At 46.3% G+C, this 25,044-nt stretch overlaps 1 protein-coding gene across 1 annotated transcript in view; it reads left to right on the plus strand.

Annotated features, from left to right (window-relative positions):
- The window catches only part of STING1 (stimulator of interferon response cGAMP interactor 1), a 409,277-nt gene that overhangs the window by 6,918 nt on the left and 377,315 nt on the right, over nucleotides 1–25,044 (plus strand). The window lies entirely within an intron of this gene.

Raw genomic sequence — 25,044 nt, forward strand, 5'->3', positions numbered from 1 at the left:
TGTGCGGGCGTGGGGTCAGGGCCCCATGGGACCAGGCGCATACTCTGCATCGCTGCCCTGTGCCTCAGCATTCCCAGAGGTTTAATGCACTTGGAATGGTGGGTTCAGCATCAGAGGCGGAGTGGCTCGTACCAGCGTTATCAAGTTCTCACAAGAGACGGCTGACGTCTTTGAAGCAGAAGGTAATGTTTTTAACTGAAAAACATAGGATTTCCCCGTGGGAGAAGCAAATAAATCTGACGTGGACAGTGGCACTGGTCAGGCTGAGACTGCAGACAGTGAGAGCTGGAGCTTTCACCAACTAAAAGAAGTTAATTACCCTGGTGTAGAGTTGGGGCCGAGACAGTCGCATGCAATGCTTATGAATAAAGTAGGATGATAACAATATGGCAAAGGCGCTGGGATGGGACATACATTTAACGAGGAGTGGGAGGGTGAGAGCAGGGAGGGGCAAGTCAGAGGGCAGGAGAAAGGGGATACAAGGGAAGTTTGGTGCTGTGCCGGAGATTGTCTTTATGGGGCCATGTGTTTAAAACACATGGCCCCATAAAGATAAGAATCCTTTTGCGACGGGAGGAAGTCAGGTGAGCCCGTCCAAGTGGGACGGCTCAAAAAGAGAAAAGAACACATCACAAAGAGCTCTTTCCCAATCGCTGGCCACAGTTTAGTATAAATAGTGACGATAGCCAATGGGAAAGAGGGGCGGGCTTAAAGCCCAATACTGAAGCTCCTTCAAAAACATTAAATTTCGCCAGAGAGACTGCGCATGTGCGCAGCCCACGCCAGCCGTGACCTAAAAAAAACATCCTGTGGGTCGGATATTGCTATCACGTGACCAGAGTGCAACACTAGAACCCCGCCGCCTAAGCAATTGTCTACAGCAGTAGCTTTATTCCTAGATGTGTCTACACTGCTAGCCCTTGAAAGGTAGAAACAGAAACGTTCTTGTTTATTTTGCAGATTTTTATAGGACGAACTCGACCCGAAGGTATTGAAGTGATTTACATGAGCACCAGTGACGTTACACGAGGACACATTCGTTTTTGTTAGGCACGGGGAGTGTTTAGTGAATTAGCCAGAATCACAGCATGCTGAGCCAAGGCCGAGGCTCGAACCTGCCTCTCGAGCTACAAACTCGACAGATCTGGCCGTAAGGATACACTCTCTTTAATTCTTTCCTTAATTCTATGCCCCAATACATGTGTTAGCCCTATAGACACCCTATCACTTGAAGTGAGGTGAGCCAGTGGGCAAAGGGAGGTGACCCATTGTATACTGTAGGGGGAGGAAACATATTTAAGACAGACCAATGGATGAAGCCTACTGTCGAAATCCACTATGTCTGTATAATAAGTATGATTATTTTTCTCCCAAAAACAATAACCTGGCGAGAAAACTAAAGGTGCCTCAGAGGCCAGACATAACAAGCATGGGCATAGCCAATAGGTCTCGCTTTTGTGACCTTATAAGTGATTAGCTATGCAGCACATTATCCTGGGCGCAGTGCCGACCTAACCAAAGCCAAATGTAGTTAGTATGTAGATCAACACCGGACACTTTATTGCTTTATTACACAATGAGCGTGTATTCCGTATGGTTAATAAGGGAAGCTTTTAGAACGTAATTACAATACATCGTGAAGCCACATAAGCACGCTTAACCCATTGCAACTGCAAAAGCCACTTCAAGTTGCCCAGCACATTACCATTCTGTTTGTATGGCATGGGATGCTTTGTATCCACTAATGCTTTATGAGCATATATCAAGGTATGCAGTCCTGTCACTGCTTTACACAGCCGTGCTCACACAATCACAAAAAACAACCACAAAACCACAGTTGATATGTTCATAGTTAACAGCGGCCAATGCAACACAGCTTTTTAGAGTGCACCCTACAATGCAGCACTTGTCATATATAATATAAATAAAGGTCAAGTACTTCACATCTAGGTAATGTCAAATAACGTTCTTTTTATGCAGAAAGACCTCACAACTTGTGAATTTTTCATGAAAATTGTTCAAAAACTTTTTTGAATTTTTTTTTTAAAGGTAACACTGACCCAAGTAACACGCAAGAGTGTACATATTACCATCAGTTATGAGCATATCTCAATATAGTGTTTTAACTGCGTATGTTACATAAACAACAGTAAGGCAAGAAAATAAAAATAAAGAAAGGTAGCAGAAAGAAAGTAATAAGTGAAAAGGGATTATTGAAAAACAAAATACACGCCCACAACTCCGGGGCAACCACAATAGTAATTACAATTTTACTACTAACAGGTAGCTCCCTATCACTATATTAGGAAATGTAAGCGGTGCCCCTCTCCGCGCGTCACTCACCTCCCAAGGAAACAGGCAAGGTGGGAGAACACCAACACGAGTCTTGCCACCTCTAAGACCCTACACACTTGTATCCGTGCAGAGAGAGAGAGGGACCAGTTGGGGCAACGCTAGGACAAAAGACAAGTGGGCACCGAAAATGCAATGCAAACATTCAGGGCCGGAGCTAAGGAACAAGTTTGTGGAACAACCATGTGGAAAGGACCTTCCTACGCATCGGGACAGTTGGAGCATGAAGAATGTAAGGAGACAAAACTGAGTACCGGGTACAGCCTTGGGCAGCATAAAAGTATGGATCACACATATACGCCTGAGCAGGACGAGCGTGGTTCAGGTGGATGGGGCAAATTTAAAGTCTAGACAGGGGGCATAGTCGGGGTAAACCCAAAACATGGGCTCAGCTGGGGACATGAAGGGCAACGCTTGAGTATGACAGACAGGAGGGGCATGGAGCCATATGTAAGACAGACAGAATGCCATCCACAGGGTCCCTCACCCTCCGTAGGGTGGCTCTCGCCCCGCACACGGCAGCCAGCAGCATGGTGCAGGTGTGTGTCACTAAGACACCTCTCCAATCACTTCCGGGAACTGACCTCGCTGATCAGAGATAGAGGAAGGACACACGCTCATCATAGCCCGAGAGCGAGCATGGGCAACAGACACAGAGGAAGGACACAAGCTGATCATAGCCAGAGAGCAAGCAATGGTCATAGACACAGAGGAGGGACAAAGACTGGTCAAACCTGGAGAGCAAGCACGACACAGACATAGAAGAAGGACACAAGCTGATCACAACCAGAGAGCAAGCACATCTCATTGATACTGAGAAAGGACACGCGCTGTTTCCAGAGGGAAGATGGCCACAGTTGCAGAAATAGGTTGACTGAATGTAGACTGTCCGCGAGACAGGCTCTGTGGTGGGGAGGGGGAGGAGCGTTGAAGCGCGAGATGGAGAGGCGGATCAAGGCGGGCGCGCTTGTGCGTGTAACCGCACGCTTAATGCCTCACAAAAAGCTGTGGTCGGCTTTTTTGAAGCCCACTAACTAAGAGTCTCGCCAGAGCTACACATGCCCTGGCTCAGGCGGGACCTAAAAATTTGGTAAAATGATTTGCTGAAGCTGCTGTCCATGAACTACAAAATAGATGCTGTTTTGATGTCCTACCCCCTCAAATTCTGCAACAGATTAGCACAGAAACGTTTAGCTCAACGCTTTTAATTCCTCACAGCATTTAGTGACATATGGCCTGAGGTCACATGATATATTTGGCCTCACGCTGGGCGGAAAAGGATTGCCGTTTCTGCCCCCGCTGCATTCACCGTACCTGCAGGTTGGTGCGGTTGGGGACCAAGGAGAGTGCCCGAGTTCTTCTTGCACAACAGGAATTTGGCGCAATCTACATCACACAGTGCCTTGCAGTGGCTCCGACTATTAACGAGACATTACACTTCCCCATGCATCACCTACCTGAAGTAATAGTGCACTCTGGGACTTGGAGTCTACATCGACGTTGTGGGCTCCAGTTGGTGAGCGGAATCATCGAGGGGTGGAGCCGTCCATAACCAATGAACATGGGGCAGGACACATTTAAAGTGGATGTGGGAACAGTCACCTGTTGATTTTGGGCGCTGACGAAGGCCGGAAAGGCCGAAATGCATTCGCCTCTGCTATTGGTGAATAAAGGTGTTCTCCTGTCGTCCCCTACAAGTGGCCTCTGCTCTTTTTTGTTAAGGAGGTTGGTGTCATATGTTACGCGCTAGCCAGAGGCGCGTTACGGAGGCCCCCGCACTGCAAGCTGGCCTGGGTTGTTTTGGCAACAGCTTCGGCATTTGTTCATACCCCGAGTGATCGGATCTACCCAGGCCCACCAGCAAGGCGCGGAGAGAGTTTCAGTGGTGAGGAGGTCATTTGGCCTCACGCTGGGCGGAAAAGGATTGCCGTTTCTGCCCCCGCTGCATTCACCGTACCTGCAGGTTGGTGCGGTTGGGGACCAAGGAGAGTGCCCGAGTTCTTCTTGCACAACAGGAATTTGGCGCAATCTACATCACACAGTGCCTTGCAGTGGCTCCGACTATTAACGAGACATTACACTTCCCCATGCATCACCTACCTGAAGTAATAGTGCACTCTGGGACTTGGAGTCTACATCGACGTTGTGGGCTCCAGTTGGTGAGCGGAATCATCGAGGGGTGGAGCCGTCCATAACCAATGAACATGGGGCAGGACACATTTAAAGTGGATGTGGGAACAGTCACCTGTTGATTTTGGGCGCCTTGATGAAGGCCGGAAAGGCCGAAAGGCATTCGTCTCTGCTATTGGTGAATAAAGGTGTTCTCCTGTCGTCCCCTACAAGTGGCCTCTGCTCTTTTTTGTTAAGGAGGTTGGTGTCATATGTTACGCGCTAGCCAGAGGCGCGTTACGGAGGCCCCCGCACTGCAAGCTGGCCTGGGTTGTTTTGGCAACAGCTTCGGCATTTGTTCATACCCCGAGTGATCGGATCTACCCAGGCCCACCAGCAAGGCGCGGAGAGAGTTTCAGCGGTGAGGAGGTCATTTGGCCTCACGCTGGGCAGAAAAGGATTGCCGTTTCTGCCCCCGCTGCATTCACCGTACCTGCAGGTTGGTGCGGTTGGGGACAAAGGAGAGTGCCCGAGTTCTTCTTGCACAACAGGAATTTGGCGCAATCTACATCACACAGTGCCTTGCAGTGGCTCCGACTATTAACGAGACATTACACTTCCCCATGCATCACCTACCTGAAGTAATAGTGCACTCTGGGACTTGGAGTCTACATCGACGTTGTGGGCTCCAGTTGGTGAGCGGAATCATCGAGGGGTGGAGCCGTCCATAACCAATGAACATGGGGCAGGACACATTTAAAGTGGATGTGGGAACAGTCACCTGTTGATTTTGGGCGCTGACGAAGGCCGGAAAGGCCGAAATGCATTCGCCTCTGCTATTGGTGAATAAAGGTGTTCTCCTGTAGTCCCCTACAAGTGGCCTCTGCTCTTTTTTGTTAAGGAGGTTGGTGTCATATATATATACATATATACATACATATATATATATATATATATGCAAAGCTATTTTTCGCTCTGAACCCCTGCCACTCACAACGGAGGGCCCAGACGGGATAGCGAATCCCAAATCTCTCCAAACTTGTATCCACACGTTTCAAGAAAAAACTTTCTCTTGGTCGTGACCAAGAGAAAGTTTTTTCTCGAAACGCGTCGAGTGGAGCTGAAATAAAGAGCTCGTGATTCTGCAACAAGCTGGCCTGGACATTCCTTTTTTACCAAAAGTGTGGATACAAGTTTGGAGATATATATATATATATGAGAGTTCTCACCACACAGCAACACCCGTCGTGGGTAAATGACGATGAGCAGACCCGTATTACTGTTGCTAATTTCTCAGTGCTTTATTGTGCAAAAACGCTCGCCCAGCAAATCCGCCATGACACGTTTCGCTTCCTCCTTGAAGCTTGATCACATGACATATTGCCGACATAAAGGAGGGTATTTAAAGTGCAAAAGTGCGCGAAAATGGCTGTGCTCAATGCTTTCAATGCATGGAAACTGAAAACATACTATTGAATGATACCATTTGATTAAATACAAGACACACAGTGTCTAAAATCAATGATCAAACACAGTATAAAAAGAGCCATGTGGGCTGATATGCACACTGTCACCATTTAGACTGAATCCTAAAATAGGAACCTATTAGTTACCCTCCTCATAGTGCAAAAAAGTTGGTGCTAGTACATTTATATACAATGGCCTAAAGTGCTTATATCTATAAATAAAATTACTAATGTGCACATATTAAAATCAGGGAATGAACGTTAAGCCTACTTTATAGATGTAATTCATTATTAGTAACGTCATTCATTCTAGGCACATCCATGTGGCAGTCTACACTCCTAATCAAACCTTGCATTACTCCCCTGGAACTACAAGCAGGTATACATGTCTTCTCTTGCATTCAATCCCGCAGGGGTTTTACTATCAAGTTCCAATATATAACGTGTCTCGAGTAGACGTAATCTAGCTTCTCTGTTTGCTCCACGTTTTAGGGGCAATACTGTATCAATTAAAAAAAATTGAAGATGCTTAGGGTCACTCTCATGTCTTAGCTCAAAATGTCGTGCCACTGAGTAAGCCTGATCTTTTCCTGTAATGGCCCTAATGTGCCGCAGTATCCGTTTATGGGTGGGCCGCCGTGTACTACCCATGTACCGCAACCCAGAAGGACACTGCAGCACATAGACCGCATAGTCGGTCTTACAGGTTAACCTCTTGTTAATGGGCACTACTTCGGTTTTAAATGGAACTGTGTAGTGAGTCTTATTGCACCCGTATCGGCAAGCTTTACATGTTGGACATTTTCTAAAGCCTTTGCTTAGTGCCATCCATGTGCTTGGTATGAACACTTCAGGACTATTGCTCACCAATACACTTCCCATAGAGCGAGACTTTCTAAAAGTCAGTTAAGGCTTATTGGCAACCAAGTTATCTATGACAGGGTCCCCTTTTACCAGATTCCAATTTTTACAGATCTTCCTGATTTCTGCATGTTGTCGATTGTACGTTAAAATAATCCTAGATTGTATTTTGGATTCTGTGCTTTTAGCCTCAGCTACCTTAGATTTGGAAATAAGCGCCTGATGTCTTGTTAAAGAATTAGTGCTCTCGATTGCCTTATTGAGGACCTCCTCCGAGTATCCTCTCTCCAAAAACCGCAATATACTGGCTTCCTATGCTTTAGTGTATTCTATATCAGAACTACAGATACTTTCGATGCTCAACATCTCTCCGTAGGGGATACTGCGTATCAGATGGTGCGTATGTTGACTTGCCGCATGCAGCACAGTATTGCCTGCAGTTGTTTTTTTGTGTAGTTTAGTAGCTAGGCTGGTATCCTCAACATATACCTCTACATCTAAAAAGCAAATGGACTTAGCATGAATTGTGGAAGTGAATTGTAAATTTAAATAGTTATCATTCAATCCAGCCACAAATATTTGTGCATTACTGTGTGAGCCCTTCCAAATCATGAATAAATCATCAATGTATCTTAGGTACAATACCACATGTTCCTCCATATCAGCTCGATGCTTAACCATAAGGACCTGCTCCTCCCACAGCCCCTTGTGCAGACATGCGAAGCTGGGGGAGAAGCAGGCCCCCATAGCAACACCCTTTATTTGCTGGAATACCTGGTTGTTAAAGAGGAAAAAATTCTGCTCTAAACAAGTTTGTACCATTGTCAAAATCATTTTGTTGTGCGATGAAAAATTAATTGGGCGTTTATTTAAGTAATGTTACACCGCTTTTAGTCCATCGCAATGTCTTATTGGCGTATATAACGAAGTAACGTCCAATGCCATTAACAGATACTCTGAATGGTATGCGATGTTTACAACGCAACCGTTACAACGCCGTTCCATTACGACGCGGTCATAACAACGAAAGTTGTTACAACGAATTGCGCTGGGGGGCGCTCAAGGATAGTAAATCATTTAATTTACTATCCCAACACCTTCCCTACTATCCACGGGGACTGGTGTTGGAATAGTAAATTAAAATGTTTTATTTTGCGCCCACCCAACGCAAGTCGTTGTAACGACTTGCGTTGTTACAACCGCGTTGTAATGGAACGCGTTGTAAAAGTGTGCGTCGTAATGGCGTACATCCACTCTGAATCCCAAGTCACATCCTCTAATTTACGAATAAAATCTGTGGTGTCCTGTACATAGGAGGTTAGTCCTTTTACCCAGTCCTGTAGAAAATAATCAATATACATTGAAATATTTTCTGTTGAGCTGTTTATGGCTGAGATTATCGGCCTTCCAGGTGGTATATTAATATTTTTGTGGACTTTTGGTATTAAGTAAAACGTTGGGATTACCGGATGTTCCTTTTTGAGAAAACAAAACTCTTCATCCGAGATTAAATTGCCACTTCTCCATGCTACCAGTTTGGAATTCTGATCTTGCCATGCAGATTTGATTGCCAGGATATTGCTCTTTCTGTACCATTGTGGATCATCCAGCTGTGATTCGGCTTCATTTATATACATTTGGCGTGGACATAAAACAATGTTTCCACCTTTATCTGCCTGCCTGACAATGATGTTGCGGTCAGATTCAAGTTTTTTAATTATTTGTTTGTAGCATTGGTTCTGTTTGTTAATTGAAAAATATTTTCTATTTGTGGCAATATATAGTTTTTTCAGATCCTGGGTAATCAATTCCTGATATACATCTAGATTATCATGCACCATGATAGGTTGGAAAACTGATTTTGGTTTAAATGGGGTCCTACATACCCCCTGGCCTTCCACTGGTCTTCCACTGATGTTGCTGTTGTCATTTCTATAGATTTATTTTGTTTGTTTTGAAGTGACCAAATGTCCTAAAAAATCACACTGTCTCCTGCAGTTAAAAGCGATGGGCTGCTTGGATTCTCAGTTCGTGTTTTTTTACGAGGTTGTAAATGATGAAATTTGCAAAGTTTCAACTTTCTCACAAATCTATATGTGTCCATACGCGTGTTGGCATAGTTGAAGTTGCACGACGGACAATATGTCAGTCCTAAGCCTAGGACTGCTTCATCTTTTTGTGTCAACTCCATATCCGTGAGATTTATTACTGTGTTTGGGTGGATGGTTGGACCGGGGTGCGGTTTTGGAATCTATTCCATCTTCCCCTTGTCGCTTTCTTTTCTCCGCTTTTCTTGTCTTTTGCGACATTTGCATCTTTGGTTCCGCTTGTAGTTGGCCCTTTGACATTTGGTTTGCTGCCTAGTTGAGCTCGGGGTCTCAGCGTGTCCCGGCGTCCTTGGCAAAGGCAGCTTACCTCCTGCGCCAAGGACAGCTTTGTAAACCCCACTTTTTGTGCACTCGCCGAATCTCCTTCTGGGTCACTCTCAGCTGCAGCCGAGATAGAGATCTCATCATTTGTATGTTGCCCTGTTCTCCCTACTCGTGCTTTGACGGTGTCATTCCTACGGGCAAAAGTAAACACCTGTCCGTTTTGATAATCAATCCGACCTCGTTCAAATTTAAACGCTTTCCTTTTCTTTATTATATCTTCATCCTTCCCCAATCTCATCATCATATCCTCTCTCATCTTTGTCATTTGCTCATTCTTTTCCATCTTATTGATTTCTGTTTCCAATTGGTCAATTTCTTTTTGAATTTTAACACGACCACTTTCTGCATATTTGACCAAGATATTCATTAACCTACTAAAAGAATCCAAGTTAGTCTCTGCCCACTCGGCCAACATGGCCGGATCAGGATTATCGTAGCTTGGTGCCAAAGTTATGCGGAGACCTTTCGGCACTCTTCCCACTTGTAAATAGCGGGATAGTGATTTGTGTTCCCACCATTTGGCTTGTTCTTTCCGCATCAATTTTCCAATTTTTTAATATTTTCTCTTGCTGTAGGATTGCCGATAGCCACAGCAATGTGCCTAGAAGAAGTCAGCTCCCCCGCCGGGGAGTCAATGAACAGAGATTCGGCAGCCTCTTCCCTATGTCGCAACACGACTGCGGACATGTTCGCTGCTTGTGTTTTGGCAATTATGCAATTATGCAATATATATATATATCTGTCACTGATACACCATTTCTTTTGTCTGACTGGTCTTTGTTTCCTAAAATTGTCATTTGTTTATTTAACAGTTTTATATGGCACTCTCTCCACTAGATTGGCATGAAGGCACTTTACAGAGAACAATGACGGATACATATATAATAGTGCAACTGGTCATAACTTCCTTTAGCGGGAGCCATGAAAAGACAATCATTTGCAATGCAATAGGGCTCGTATTTACTAGAGTTTGAGCTATTGGCATTGTAAATGACAATGCCTTTTATTTACTTGTTGATTTTTAAAACATAAATAAAAAGCATTGTTATATACAATGCCAATAGCTTAAACTCTCATAAATGCGAGACCTATTGCATTGCAAATGCTTTTTTGTGCACCCACCTTCCACAAACAGGGATACCCCATCCTCTCATGTACCCAACCATGCTCTCCACATAAAATGCACGCTCTGGGTCAAGCAAGGGGTCCCACTTTCAGCCATCTGCACTGGGTATGCCAGTGAGAGAAAGTAGGCCCTTTTTAGGTTTTGCCTAGCGAAAGCTGCGCTCTGCGCAGCTTTTCGCGCAGGCGAAATCCTGTTGAGAACTGTAGGGTGCTTTGGGTCGGCCCTCGTCATTGATTGGCTGGCTCCGTAAACGGAGCCTTGCCATTGGACGAGGGGCCTGTCCGTCAATGCCGGACCAGACACGGGGGCGTTCCTGACATTCTTTGCCTTTTGCCGACGTCACGCGACGCCGGGAACGCCCCCGAGTCTGGTCCGGCATTGCCGGCACTACTGCGTCTCTTCTCCCCCGTTTCCCGCCCCGTGACTGGCCGGCCGGCCAATCCTAGCGCGGCCGGCCGGAAGTGCCCGCCCCCCGCAGCCCGGGGGAAGAAGGAAGACGGCAAGCAGTATGGCGGCGCCCGCGGGGCTCCCGTGGCCTGGAGGGAACCGCCGCCGTCGACGTTGCCGGTCTCCCATGCCGAAGAGGGAGACCGGAGAAGTGCCAGAGAGATTTTCGACGTTGCCGGTCTCCCATGCCGAAGAGGGAGACCGGAGAAGTGCCGCCGTCGCAAGGTGCAGGTGAGTCGATTTGTTTTTTTGTATTTTTTTTTCCCCTCCTCTCTTCCCCTGCCTTCCTGCCCCAACCTCTCTCCCCCTGTCTCCTACCTTCACTCGTCATGTCCTCCCCGCCTTCCTCGTCTCCGGCCGGGCTCCCGGCTGCTGCTCTGGAGGCCTGAGAGGTGGAGCCCTGTCCGGGGAGTTCCCTGCACCGGCATGTACGTGCAGACACGAGCCGGGCCTCGGGGGTCTGCTGGTCTCCGTTTCCGTTTCACCTTCTCCCTTACCTCCCTACTCTACCCACCTGCAGCTCTCGCTTCTACTGTCACCCACTTACCCTCCCACCTCTTATTCACTGCAGCTTCCAATGTAAATGAATGAATGAAAAACAGAAATTTGCCGCTGCTTTGGGAAAAGAATCAAAGGGGTTTCCAATTACACAAGGACTGATTTTGAAAAGAGCCTTTTTTTTCTACCTCCCACCACTTTGTGGGTGGGTGACCCCCACCACCTTTGTCAAGCACCAGTGGCTGACAAACCCGAACAAAAAGCTCCGGATTCACACCCAGAGCCAAGGGGAGAAACGAAAGCCTTTGTCTCAGCGAGCTGGAGGAGGGGAGGAAAAGTTTCTGGCATTTACGTGTTTTTCTCGCCTCGTGTGTTCGGTCGGCGCCTGCAGCAGCACTGCCCCCTCCTATGAGAGCCGAACGCATGAACAACAGAGCACATGGCTGGCAGCACACAATGAGCTGTGTGCACACTTGGCAACCTCTGGAGCACGCACGACGAGGCACACTGCCCAAAGCACATGTGCGTCCGTTCATATGCGGGTGGTGTGCTTTAAATTTACTCAGCCACCTCGCTGTTTTAAAGGCACAGCGTAAAAAGTAAAAAAAAGGCGATTGCTGTAGTGCTAGCTTTGGGTGCCGCATTTTTACACCTCAAGTTGAGATTACTAGAGGAGAGCCTATATGTCAGAAAGTATATGGGAGCTTCTGCCCTGAAAGAAAGAAGTGAAAGAGTGTGTAATGACGTTGTGCACATATTTGGAGTGACAACGTCTGGAGGGCCTTTGTCTGTCTTGTGACCTGGACGATTGGTAGCATTGATATGTAGATGTTGCAAGTTGAATCACATTGAGTCACTGGTTGAGTTGGTGGCAATGTCCAGCCGCGCAATAAAAGTGCTGCCACCTTTCCCTTGGGTGGGGTGAGGGCACGAGCGCAGCACTGTCACTGGCGTATGCAGTGGAGCAGCAGGGGGGGCATCGAGGGCAAAGAAAGGACTGCAAGAAGAGCTTCAAAGAGTGAAGTAGGTGCACACTGTACTGTACTAGGCTACGGGGGAGCTGTAGTATGATGATGGCTGCAGGAGGAGGAAGGGAGGTTTGAGCGCTTCATTAGATAACATGGGTTCAAAAACGGGCAATGGGGTACATTGAGTGCACTACTGCAACTACACACGGTTATTTGTTAGATTCCGCAAGCAATGAATACGTACACCACGGTTGATTTAATCACAACGTGTTTTATAAGAGCCTGCTCCTGGGGCGCAGCTGTTTCACAGCGGGGCACATAAGCGGCTGTGTTGTTATTTAATAACTTACTAGCGTTTGGTATGTCAACTTTGGAGCCATAATCGCGAAGTCGCCCCTGCCAGGAATCGAGCATGTAAAAACGTAGGTAGCACCAGTAGCATAGCCGTTGTGTCCGGGCCCTGGTGCAGGGAAGGAAAAGTGCCCTAGACGCAGGTTCAACAGGGTTGAACAGAAGTCTGAAGTCCAATTAAATTGTTGCATTAAAAACAATAGAGCCAATAGAGCTGCAGTTTTCTATCGTGAAAGACGACGATCGGCCATTTTGGATGAGGATACACACGTGGTCTCTTCCAACAGCTGCCATTGGTTTGTATCACCTAAGAGAATCCTTACAAAGCATCAGTCATTGCAGGCTGTCTCCATAGTGAGACTGGCACTTTACTGGCACTCTGGAGGCCTGAGAGGTGGAGCCCTGTCCGGGGAGTTCCCTGCACCGGCATGTACGTGCAGACACGAGCCGGGCCTCGGGGGTCTGCTGGTCTCCGTTTCCGTTTCACCTTCTCCCTTACCTCCCTACTCTACCCACCTGCAGCTCTCGCTTCTACTGTCACCCACTTACCCTCCCACCTCTTATTCACTGCAGCTTCCAATGTCCTGATCCCCAGTCGCTCCTTTCTCTCTCGCACTCCACCCCTTCCTGCCCCTCTTTAGGCCTTTGCAGATGTATTCCCCCCCCCCTTAGCTCCTCCTGCATTCCTTTTCCCTCATCCCCTCTGTTCACCCGTTCTCTACTCTCTCCTTTCGTGCCTCCCTGTTCTGTCACTCACGTTCCCTCCCTCTGCTGCTACCACACTTTCTCCTCTCCAAACACTTTACTCAGACTCTCACTGCCCGCAACACTCCGGGTGTTCTGCCCTCCTCTTTTGTTCCCTCTCTCCGCAATCTTGTTTTTAATGATCAGTTCTGTGGTTCGCTCTGTTTCTGACCGCCGGGTCCGTGTTAACTGTGCCATCCCCTTTTATGTTCGGTGTAAAGTGCTCCCATGCCGCGAGATCAGAGCTGCGAGTGGGAGGTTGCCTGACAGGTGGCAGAGAGGGGACAGACCAAATGTAGTGCTCTAGGGCAGAGTCGGGTAGTTAAACCTGTACTTAGTGCCCAGGGTCATGATTGACCAGGAACACCTGTTGAGTGCCTAGACAAGGTCCCAGGAAGATTCATCTACACTAGCGTTCTCCAAAGTCGGTCCTGGAGGCCCAGATCAATGGCAGATTTTTTTCATATCCCCATTCAGAAAAAATGTAGTTATCTTAAAAATCTGGCATGGATCCGGCCCTCCAGGACCGACTTTGTTAGAACCCTGATCTACATCATTCAGTAACCGTAAATCAGGTATGATGTTTACGATTGACTGTGACATACATTATTAACATACGCAGTTGTTTATAATTATATCATTAACACAAGTTTAGATAATCAATACTATTTGTACTATGCCTGGCTAGAATCCACGTTTGTTTGAATGATTAATGCTGGTTTTCTTACACAGTAATAATAAGCTTAGGTCCCATATTGTCCCTACGATGTGTACAATTCTCACACTAGTTTCTCGTTACCTATTCTTTCCCAAGCACAACCTTGGAAATGTGAGAGAGTCTGATCACACTTTGTACTCTGGCCTGGATATGTGAGACAGTGAACTCATTCCTTTCCTCCCACTACCACCATCTATAAAAGCTGTGGGTTTTAGCAGATCGGAAGCCAGGGAGCACAGTGGCAGATCAGTGAGTGTCCTGTCCATGAACTGGAAAACAATTACTAACACTTGAGCTTTGTTCTCTACAGCTAGGTTGAGAAAATGTGTGAGGGTTTGAACTCAAACTGTGAGTTAGTATGCAGAGGCTCGGTGAGACCCATGTCTGCTTGTGCCTCCGTTTTCGTGCCCCTGTTGCCTGCTTGTGCCTCTGTGTGCCCCTGTTGCCTGCTTGTGCCTCTGTGTGCCCCTGTTGCCTGCTTGTGCCTCCGTGTCCCCCTGTTGCCTGCTTGTGCTGTGTGGGTGTGTGTGGAGGGCTCTGTGTGGCTGTGTGTGTAGGAAGCTTTGTGTGGCTGTGTGTGTGGGGGGCTCTGTGTAGCTGTGTGTGTGGGGGGCTCTGTGTGTGTGGGGGGCTCTAAGTGGCTGTGTGTGAGGGGCTCTGTGTGGGGGTGTGTGTGGGGGGGCTCTGTGTGTGTTTGTGTGTCATTTGCGATAGATAAAGCTAGTGGCATTGTAAATGACAATGCCATTTATTTATGTTAAAAAAAACATAAATAAAAATAATGTCAAGAGCAATGCCAATAGCTCTAACTTTAACAAAGGCAAAACCATTGCATTGTAAATGCTTGTTAGTATTGAAGCGTGCAGGACAAAGGCCTGTATCCCACGCACTATAGTCACCAGCCCCTAACAACCAGCCTTGACATTTCTTGCAGAGCTCAACACCCTGCAGGGAGGAAACAGCAAAACCATTGTGGAGAATAGCTTAGAGACCTCATAACTCTGGACTCCAGAACTGCAAAATAAAACACCAGGTCTAATAGAAATGTCGAAATCAGGATTTGGTAGCACATGAGAGCTGCACCAGTGACTTCCGCCACTACAAACAACCAGTGCCAAGGTCCCTGCTCGGTCCACAGGTATAACCCAATGCCCCGGTCTCCAGTACTTCATCACTGGATATGGATATGGACAGTGTCCTGGTTTCTATTCCCCTGTCAGTTCGCCTAAATAGTATTAGTGGCATAACCAGTCCCCGACTCTCTCCTGATAAAACAAGCTTAAAGGTTCCCGAGGTTGTGACTCCAGGACGTTACCGTAATCTTACCGTATTTACATTTTTTGACAGGCGGTGGTGAGGGCTGGGACGGAAGACGGTCACCCAGGCCCTCGTCACCAGCCGACTGGACTACGGAAACATGTTCTACGCCGGAACCACAGCCAAGCTGCAGAAAAGACTCCAACGCATCCAGAACGCCTCCGCCCGCCTCATCCTGGACATCCCCCGACGCAACCACATCTCCGGCCACCTGAGGGACCTGCACTGGCTCCCCGTCAACAAGAGGATCACGTTCAGGCTCCTCACCCACGCACACAAGTTTCTCCACGACCTGGGCCCCAAGTACCTCTCGGACCGTCTGACCTTCTACACGCCCACCCGCCAGCTACGGTCTACTAGCCTCGCCCTTGCCGCCGTACCACGCATCCCAAGAGCCACCACCGGAGGCAGATCCTTCTCCTACCTGGCGGCCAAGACATGGAACTCCCTCCCCATTCACCTTCGGCTGACCCAGGACCACCTTGCCTTCAGGAGACAACTCAAGACCTGGCTGTTCGAGCAGTAGCGGACCCCTTCCCCCCAAGCGCCTTGAGACCCTTCCCGGTGAGTAGTGCGCTATACAAGTGTCGTGATTGATTTGATTGATTGACGCGTCAAGGCCATGCCTGCTTTTCCGTTCCCCAGTCCAGGCAGGGGATATGGCTTGCGTGCACCCTAAGAGGAACTTTCGTTTCCTAAGGTCTTGTCTTGCAAGGGTTCCGTGAAGGTGAACCGGACAGGCCGAGCCGCAGCCCAAGGGTTCTGAGCCCAAAAGTGACGGTAGGTGGAACTCGCCGTCACTCGCAGGCCTCTGTGAAATTTTGGAGTCACATGTGACACATACATTAATCTCACTTCCTGAAATATGTGCAGTGTGTCAGATGGCAGTGTCAGCGCTCGTTCAAGACAGCAGTGTGTGGTCCTCGAGTCGAGAGAGTAATTTCAGGTTACCATTTAAACCAGACATTAATGTTCAGCAGTGCTTGAGGTTAGGCTATTAAGCATACAATGGCGTAAGGTAGCAAAGATGGTCCAAGCTACGGTCTACTAGCCTCGCCCTTGCCGCCGTACCACGCATCCGAAGAGCCACCGCCGGAGGCAGATCCTTCTCCTACCTGGCGGCCAAGACATGGAACTCCCTCCCCATTCACCTTCGGCTGACCCAGGACCACCTTGCCTTCAGGAGACAACTCAAGACCTGGCTGTTCGAGCAGTAGCGGACCCCTTCCCCCCAAGCGCCTTGAGACCCTTCCGGGTGAGTAGTGCGCTATACAAGTGTCGTGATTGATTGATTGATTGACGCGTCAAGGCCATGCCTGCTTTTCCGTTCCCCAGTCCAGGCAGGGGATATGGCTTGCGCGCACCCTAAGAGGAACTTTCGTTTCCTAAGGTCTTGTCTTGCAAGGGTTCCGTGAAGGTGAACCGGACAGGCCGAGCCGCAGCCCAAGGGTTCTGAGCCCAAAAGTGACGGTAGGTGGAACTCGCCGTCACTCGCAGGCCTCTGTGAAATTTTGGAGTCACATGTGACACATACATTAATCTCACTTCCTGAAATATGTGCAGTGTGTCAGATGGCAGTGTCAGCGCTCGTTCAAGACAGCAGTGTGTGGTCCTCGAGTCGAGAGAGTAATTTCAGGTTACCATTTAAACCAGACATTAATGTTCAGCAGTGCTTGAGGTTAGGCTATTAAGCATACAATGGCGTAAGGTAGCAAAGATGGTCCAAGCTTAAAGGTTCCAGAGGTTGTGACTCCAGGACGTTACCGTAATCTTACCGTATTTACATTTTTTCAGGTACTTGTCTGTAATTTTGTTGAACTTTTTTCTATGCCCAAAGGGAGGAGGAATAGAAACTAAACCTGTCACGTGACCTACGCCTCCATTGTTCCTTCTGAGCTCCAGTCTGTCATTGTTGCTGTAGTTAATTACCTGCTGAGCTTTTTGTCTGCTACAGGGATCTAAGGCAGTGGTCTTCAAACTTTTTGATGTCGAGACCCCTTGTCAAACCTTTTTAGGTGTAAGGACCCCCTTCTGATCAAATTTTCTAGAAACTGGTTCTTCTCGTCATCAACATATATCAATAACTATAAAGGCCCCTGTTATACCTGCCTTCTTTTGGCATGTTTCTCCTGTTTTTTTCCTTTCTGACCTAGTTTTGACTCTGTTTTTGCTGGTTCAGTGTCTCTACTGTAGTGTAGTTCCTATATTCCCAACAGGCTCTGCGCATTGGAATAACATAAACGATAGTTTAGACGTAGGACTTAGGTCGACTAGGTCTCTATTGAATATGTTAGACTTAATTATGGATGCCAGCTAGCTCAGAGGTCACTAGAAACTTTCTCGAATTCACAAGAAGGGATTAGTTTCTGACCACCGCATAAACATGACAACTTTGCTCCCCCAAGAATAAGGAGTATATCTCCAGAGTCGTGGAAACAATAGGTAGCTAATTTACTCAGTCAATCGTGCATGCTTAGTTTCACCAGAAGTGCAGAGAAACAGAGAGACGGGCGTTTTCAATAAAAGAGGTTATTTATTGAACAGTCTTCTTTCTCATGCAAGAGAAGTGAATTGCTACAATTGCAATACTTGTCATAAAGTAAAGTGCGTACAGTAAAAGGAGTATTATAAAATAATACTGTAAAAGCATGGTATGGTTTCTAAGCCATACGGTGTTTAAAATGGATAAAATACATACAATGATAAAATAATGACTAAACGTACTCAACTGGTGCTTCTAAGATACGCCTACCCCTGTGTACCTAACCTAAGCCTAGTACATGGGAAGAAATAAGTGAGATGTAGTTTGAGTTAAGATAGTTTCTGCCAAGAATCTGAATCAAGAATTCTCTAAGGGTCTAATCAGCTCCGTACCTTGGTTATAGAATGAAGGAGGTCTTGTATCTCTCTCACAGGACTCGATCTCCCAGCAACCTGCAAGGGTGACAGGGAAACACTGGAGTTTGATTTCTCGGCAGGAGAAAAGACAGCGTCTCTCTCAGTGCGTCAATGGGAGGGTCGGCTTCCTTCGGCACTCGCTACAGCAGGGCGTCGGGCAAGTAGATAGCCGATCTGCTCCAAACCACCGTGTGTTTTGCTATAGCAGATGTTGGTATATTTATACCTGGAAGGTGCCGAGTTTGACGTAAGATTGGACATAAGACGTCACTAAGAACTCGCAGTTCTTTCAGGACTCCAGGAGTTCTAGGACAAATCAATACAGAAGCAGGGGGGATTCCCAGGCTGCTGGAGGCTTGGTTTGTTTAAGAACGCGTTGTGTCTTCTAGGAGTCTATGGGAGTAGCCTTGCCGTATTTGGACTGCATTGACTATGACTTAATATGGGTATGATTCTTATGCCTTTATAAGGATATGATTCGATATAACCACATAAGGGCATAAATCGGGAATATTTAAATAGAGTCCTAGATTCGTCTACAACACTACGAACTTCCTCATTGCTGTTCAGTATTAAAGTGAAAGTGCTCCTATTATAAATTGCATTATGGATTGGTGTTTCCATGATTGGCATGTTTGACTTACTGGTAAGTCCCTAGTAAAGTGCACAGTGTGTGCCAAACCTGTAAATCAAATGGTGCTGGTGGTCCTGCAGTACTGATTGTGCCTCTAATCCAAGCAGCCCTTAAAAGGGTTATAAGACCTGCTACTGCAGTGCCTGCATGAAGTTTGTAACTGCCATGTCGACCTGGCAAGTGCACCCACTTGCCAAGCCCTAATCTTCACTTTTCTTACATGTAAGGTAGGCCCAAGGTACCCCTGTGGGCAGGGTGCTGTGTATGTTATAGGTAAGAGTAAAAGATAAAAGAGGTGCGGTGTTCCTGGGTGGCAAGTTGACCACCTGGTGAGTACTCAGAGTGGTGGGGAATACCTCCTTTCGGAACCAAGACCTTCACACACCCAGCAAGCTAGGTATCATGCTTCATCATATGGGTCTGCTCCTCGTCGAGCCGGCGCTGCTATGCTTGACGGGCACCCATAAAGGGGCTCTTTATCGGAGATCTTTTGTTCCTTGCCGTATAGGTGCCATAGGTGTGAGGGACCTAGTAAGATGTAGATGTGGTGTGTGGGTTAAAACAGGTAAGAAAATCCTCTATAATTATTTTTATTCGGGAGAGGTCACAACCTGATTAAAAAGTAAAAAGAAGAAGGAGGGCGACTATTTTGTTTTAATCTGACAAAAATTACGCTCTACCCCTTAGTGGTCAACATGTTTCTCGCCTATACAATGTCTCTAATAGATCAGTTGGCGATTCCTCAGGACCTAGTGACTAAATTAAAACTATCTACAGTGTGTGGGGTGGTTCTACATACCACTTCTTCTCTCGGTAGGACGTTGCCCCGAAGAAAAGCATCCAACCTAGGGTACAAACAAAAAGGATCAAAAAACCAAATAGAGATATTGGTACATGGTCCTATTAATTCCAGTGGGTGTGTTTCACCATACACAACCTCTTTGAAACTATACAAGTGATAAAAACAACATGATTTCATGCATATCACATTCTAAGTGTGCCTTCATTTGTATTTAGAATATAAAAACCTCTGTGTAACCAGTTAGAGTAATTGAACGTCATGGTGAGTGTGTATCAGCTCACCTCTTAAGGATTCAAGTGCTGCTTCATCAGACCGCAGCGGAGTATATGGTAGGCCTGGGCGATAAATTCCGTTCTGCTCGCTTAATTTGCGGAATTTGGGTAATTTTTCGTTCCCCGGAGAACGCAAAATTGCCCAAAATTCTGCGTTCCGCGACTTCGCGAAAGTTTTTGCTTGTTCGCATTCTCAAAATTCGTGTTCGCAAGATATTTCCTCCCGAGCATGCAAACAGTGATTGCGAACAGGTAAAAAGCATCGCGAACAAGCAATTCCACGTGTTTGCGGAATTTCTGCGTGTTTGTGGAGATTTTTTTACCATTTTGCAGAGATTTGCGTAACGCAAATACGCAAATTCCGCCCACCCCTAGTATATGGACACTCAACGTAGGGTCGCTGTTTATTAAAAGGAAAAAACAAACAACAAAATATGCTGGGTGTGGGCTTGTAGGCACAACATTTAGTTGCTAAGGCCATGACTCTAGAGCATTCAAAGTGAAAGTGGGCATGGCTCAGGTTAAAGTGAGCCCATAGTCGTGAAATTGGTATCATTGAGAAGGTTAATGAACAGACTCAAAAGTGCCCCAGACCTGCCTGTGTAGCTGCTGGTGACTTCACCATGCGCTCTGACATTATGCCAATCGTGCGGTGTGTTAAGAGCGCCTACAACGCCCAAGCTTTGGCTTTGTGCAGAGCTCTACAGAACATCAGTCAGCATACCCTTCTCATAGACCAGCGGTAACTTGTCAGCAATTCCCAGCACCTCTTACCTCTCTTAAAAGCTTGTGACCAGGCATAGTCTCAACGCGTAATCCATACTCACTGGCTTCCGCTCAGAGCAGTCAGGCTCACCTACCCACTCCAAGAGTGGGTAGGTGGCTATGTTAGGACAATATATCTAATAACTAACAATAGAGTACAATACTGCACTCTTTGATGGCCGACATACAACTCACCCAATGGGCAGACGCCAGCAACTTATGCACGAATTTAGCGCAGTGACGCAAGCACTTTTGCACTGTATAAATTCTTGTTCACATTGTTGATAAAACCGCGCCACTCAATGCCAAATTTGAAACCCTTGATGCGCGTCCACATCAAGGTAATAGCCAGAACTATAGACTTTCACCACATTCAAAGATGGCCTCCATGGTTACACTGTAGATTATGTCATTCCAACACCATCACACCACACACCAGGTGCGGCTGATTTACCATGCTTAACGGCACCAGGAGAAGGTATTTAAGACAGAAACCGGCAACCTGTCTTTTCCTTCCTGATGCAGCGCAGCGGGTAGGTGAGCTGGACTGCTCTGAGCGGGAGCAGGTGAGTATGGATTACGCGTTGAAACTATGCCTGGTCACAAGCTTTTAAGAGAGATAAGAGGTGCTGGGATTTGCTAACAAGTTACCGCTGATCTTTGGGAAGGGTACACTGACTCTGATGTTCTGTAGAGCTCTGCACTAAGACATAGCTTGGGCGCTGTAGGCGCTCTTAACACACTGCACGATTGGCATAATGTCGGAGCGCATGGTGAAGGCGCCAGCAGTTACGCAGGCAGGTCTGGAGCACTTTTGAGTCTGTAGTATAACCTTGTCAATGATACCAATTTCACGACTATGGGTTCACTTTAACCTGAACCATGCCCACTTTCACTTTTAATGCTCTAGAGTCATGGCCGTAGAAACTAAACGTTGTACCTACAAGCCCACACCCAGCATATTTGTTGTTTGTTTTTTCCTTTTAATAAACAGCGACACTACGTTGAGTGTCCATATACCCCACTGCGGTCTGATGAAGCAGCACTTGAATCCTTAAGAGGTGAGCTGATACACACTCACCATGATGTTCAATTACTCTAACTGGTTTCACAGAGGTTTTTATTTTCTAAATACAAATGAAGGCACACTTAGAATGTGATATGCATGAAATCACGTTGTTTTTGGAGGGAGAGCAGTAGAAAGAGAAATTGGGGTGGGCAGGAGGGAGAAGAGAGTAAAAGAAGAAATGAAACATACTAATTAGGAGAGGCTTAAATGGACAGGTGCTCTCCGGCACTGAGTATCTGCACTTCTTCAATTTGAAAGGGAGAGTATGTGCACTTGTCAGCGCTGCTGCATGTCTCATCTGCAGGGAATATTATTAAAAAACAGTACCCTGATTCCTGAAAACAGTAGATAGGTTTGGGTACACCATTAGCCTAAGTTCTATCATGCCTAGGCATGCTGGTTTCCCTGCATACCTTACAAAGCTGTTGAGGTTGCAGTCGGATATCAACCTATGAGCATGCCCCCCTCAGCATCCAGTCCTCAGGAATGCCACCCCTCACTAATTACGCCGCGGCATCCTTTTAAAACTCGTCTCCTATGGTTTATGGGTGGTGAGAGGGCACTCTTGACAGCTTTTATGTTGCTACTTTGGAACATTGACAACACGCTTTTTACCGGAGCGTAAGGAAGGCAAGCCAGTGCAATATTTTCCTCTTCCTTCCAACTCAGGTCCATGCAAGGCAGGGTGTTCTTGCAGCTGTAATCACTACATATAACTCTGCAGCTTTCAGAGAATGGAAAGTTTCCAGTTTTATTCTTTTGTTAATGCTACTAATGTCAAAATGTAGTTCTGAATAAAATCTAGCTGTGGGGCACACATTTGTTAGCATTACCATTCAAACAGTTAGCTCTTTAGCCCCTAAGCCATAGTCTAAGGGATTAGTGCATTTAAGTTGGCACAAAATCAGGCCTGGCTTATACGTCACATGTATATACTAGCGGGAAAGCCCTGCCACACAAAACATAGGTGGAAGATGAGGTGCACAATGCATTTTCCCAAATATGAAAACGGTGTCCTGGTCCAGTTGGCTTTACAGCCACTTTTTATAATTCTTTTCAGGGTTCAGTTCCCAATGCATTTAACACTTTCCAACAGTCAGGGCCAATTACTGACAGCTTGATGAAATGTACATTATCCCTTCTGCCGAAACCAGAAGGAGGCATTGAGTCCTATACCGCATGTGTCCTTTATGATTGTAAAACCACGATCCCAATTTTTTAGTGTGCTCTTAGAAAGTACATGCCCAATGTAGTATCACTGAATCCATCAGGTTTAATTAAGGAAAGACACACAGGCCATAGATACTGTTAGTGTAGCACACTTTTCCTTGCAGGATGACCCTCCAATGATTCTTTTTTCACTAGATGCTGAGAATGCAATCAAAATAGTTGACAGTGAGACGGCGAGGGCGGTCTCTTCAAAAGATGTTACAGAAGTCCAGCCTAGGTCCAAAATCCAGATATGCATTTGTTCAAATGTAATGGCCCCCTGTATGAATACCAGTTTAATTGCAACTGGCACACTCCATTGTGCTCTCAAAGGTCATTAAACAGAGTTGCTGCATTTCCCCACTATTGTTTGACCATACAATGGAGCCCTTAGTATAAAGAATTAAATGCCAATGTGTTCATCAAGGGAGTACATATACCGACTGGTCACAATAACGTTGGCCTTTTCACTGACACATTCCTAGAAACCCTGTAATAAAGACCTAAACAGATGGGAAAAACTGGAGATATCGTGGTTCTGGAGCATGAACTGTGTGAAGATAAATTTTACACCACAGAGTCTACATGTTGTGCAGACCTTTCCTGTTTTCTTTCCCATAGATATCCTTGAGACCCTTCACCATAAAATTATAACCTTTATTTGGTTCAGTAAATCTCTGTGAGTTACCATCTCAGTTCTCTGTAAGTCCATATGTTGTTAGGAATAATATTTCCTTATGTGGACATATTTACTCATTTTTAGTAACCCAACTGAAACCGTAGGTGGGCCATCTATTGGGATATTTAGCATTCCTGTAGAACTGGAACATTCTACAATCCCACTGGGACATGCCTGCCTATCTGCAAAATATCACAAGCGCAATGTGTCCCTTCCCAAATGTTCCAGGACAGTACCATATTACTTGACACCGGTTGCCTGGTCTAACGGCATAATCTTTCACCTCTGCACTGTCACTCATTTGTTAGCAACCCTGATCTGCTGCCTGAGGTTTCAGGTAAATGATTTTGTAGATGGTCACCCAATAACCCCTCATGTCTGGGTGACCTGTATATATAGGACCAACATAACAAACTGAGTGTTGCGCAAGTATGGCTTAACAGATGCAAGGGATACACTGATAAGTTTTACATTGTGCAACTTTTAAACTCGGGTAAGCAAAACAAAGTGCAAAAGGGAAGAACATAGATATTACTACCATTGAAAACCCTGAAACAATAAAGATCATTTTGTGCAAAGCACTCCAACTAGTTGAAACCCATGAGAACACTTTTATACGTTGAACTCGTACTTTGGGAAAGGTAGAGCAATCTCAGAAGAATTGGGGATAAAGAGCTGTGAAATCCTCTGTTCTCAGTTCAAGGCACACACATATACACTTTGCTGCTGGTGATGCCAAGCTCCAGTTAAACCTAAGGTCATGTTTGGTAGTTCTGATGCCTGTTAGAGGGGATATGATCAGCCTGGTGATATGTACCACACGTGGTGGACCTGTGAGCCCATTAAAATGTTGTTATCTAGAAAACGGTCCATTCCAGAGTCAGGAACGTCACAAACATACATGTTCTCTATGACTCCTAGGTAGTGTTGTTATGGGACATGGGAGAAGAGAATATTTAATCCTTAAATTCAACAACAGGAAATGGGAAGACTGACATCCCAATCACTCTTAGCTGCTTGCTGCACACCTTTACCCCCACCACTTTCCTTGTGGTGAAGCCCCATCTGGAATATTATTGCCCTGGAGAAGCTCAATGCAATTGTACGGAATGTAGAATATAGTAGACAAAATCAATAACAAATATAGTTCTTTTCTATACATATTCAAAAACAATCTGTGTATTTGTAGACATGTTTATGACACTCCCACCCACCATTTAGAGTATTAGAGGCAACCCGTTTGCCCCTCTAGTACTGATATGCCAATTCACTGGTAACATTTACAGGGGGAATGCTTTACTCCTTTACGCTGCTCTTCTGTGTAGGT

The sequence above is a fragment of the Lissotriton helveticus genome, chromosome 7, assembly GCF_964261635.1.
Source record: "Lissotriton helveticus chromosome 7, aLisHel1.1, whole genome shotgun sequence".
Lineage (NCBI taxonomy): Eukaryota > Metazoa > Chordata > Amphibia > Caudata > Salamandridae > Lissotriton > Lissotriton helveticus.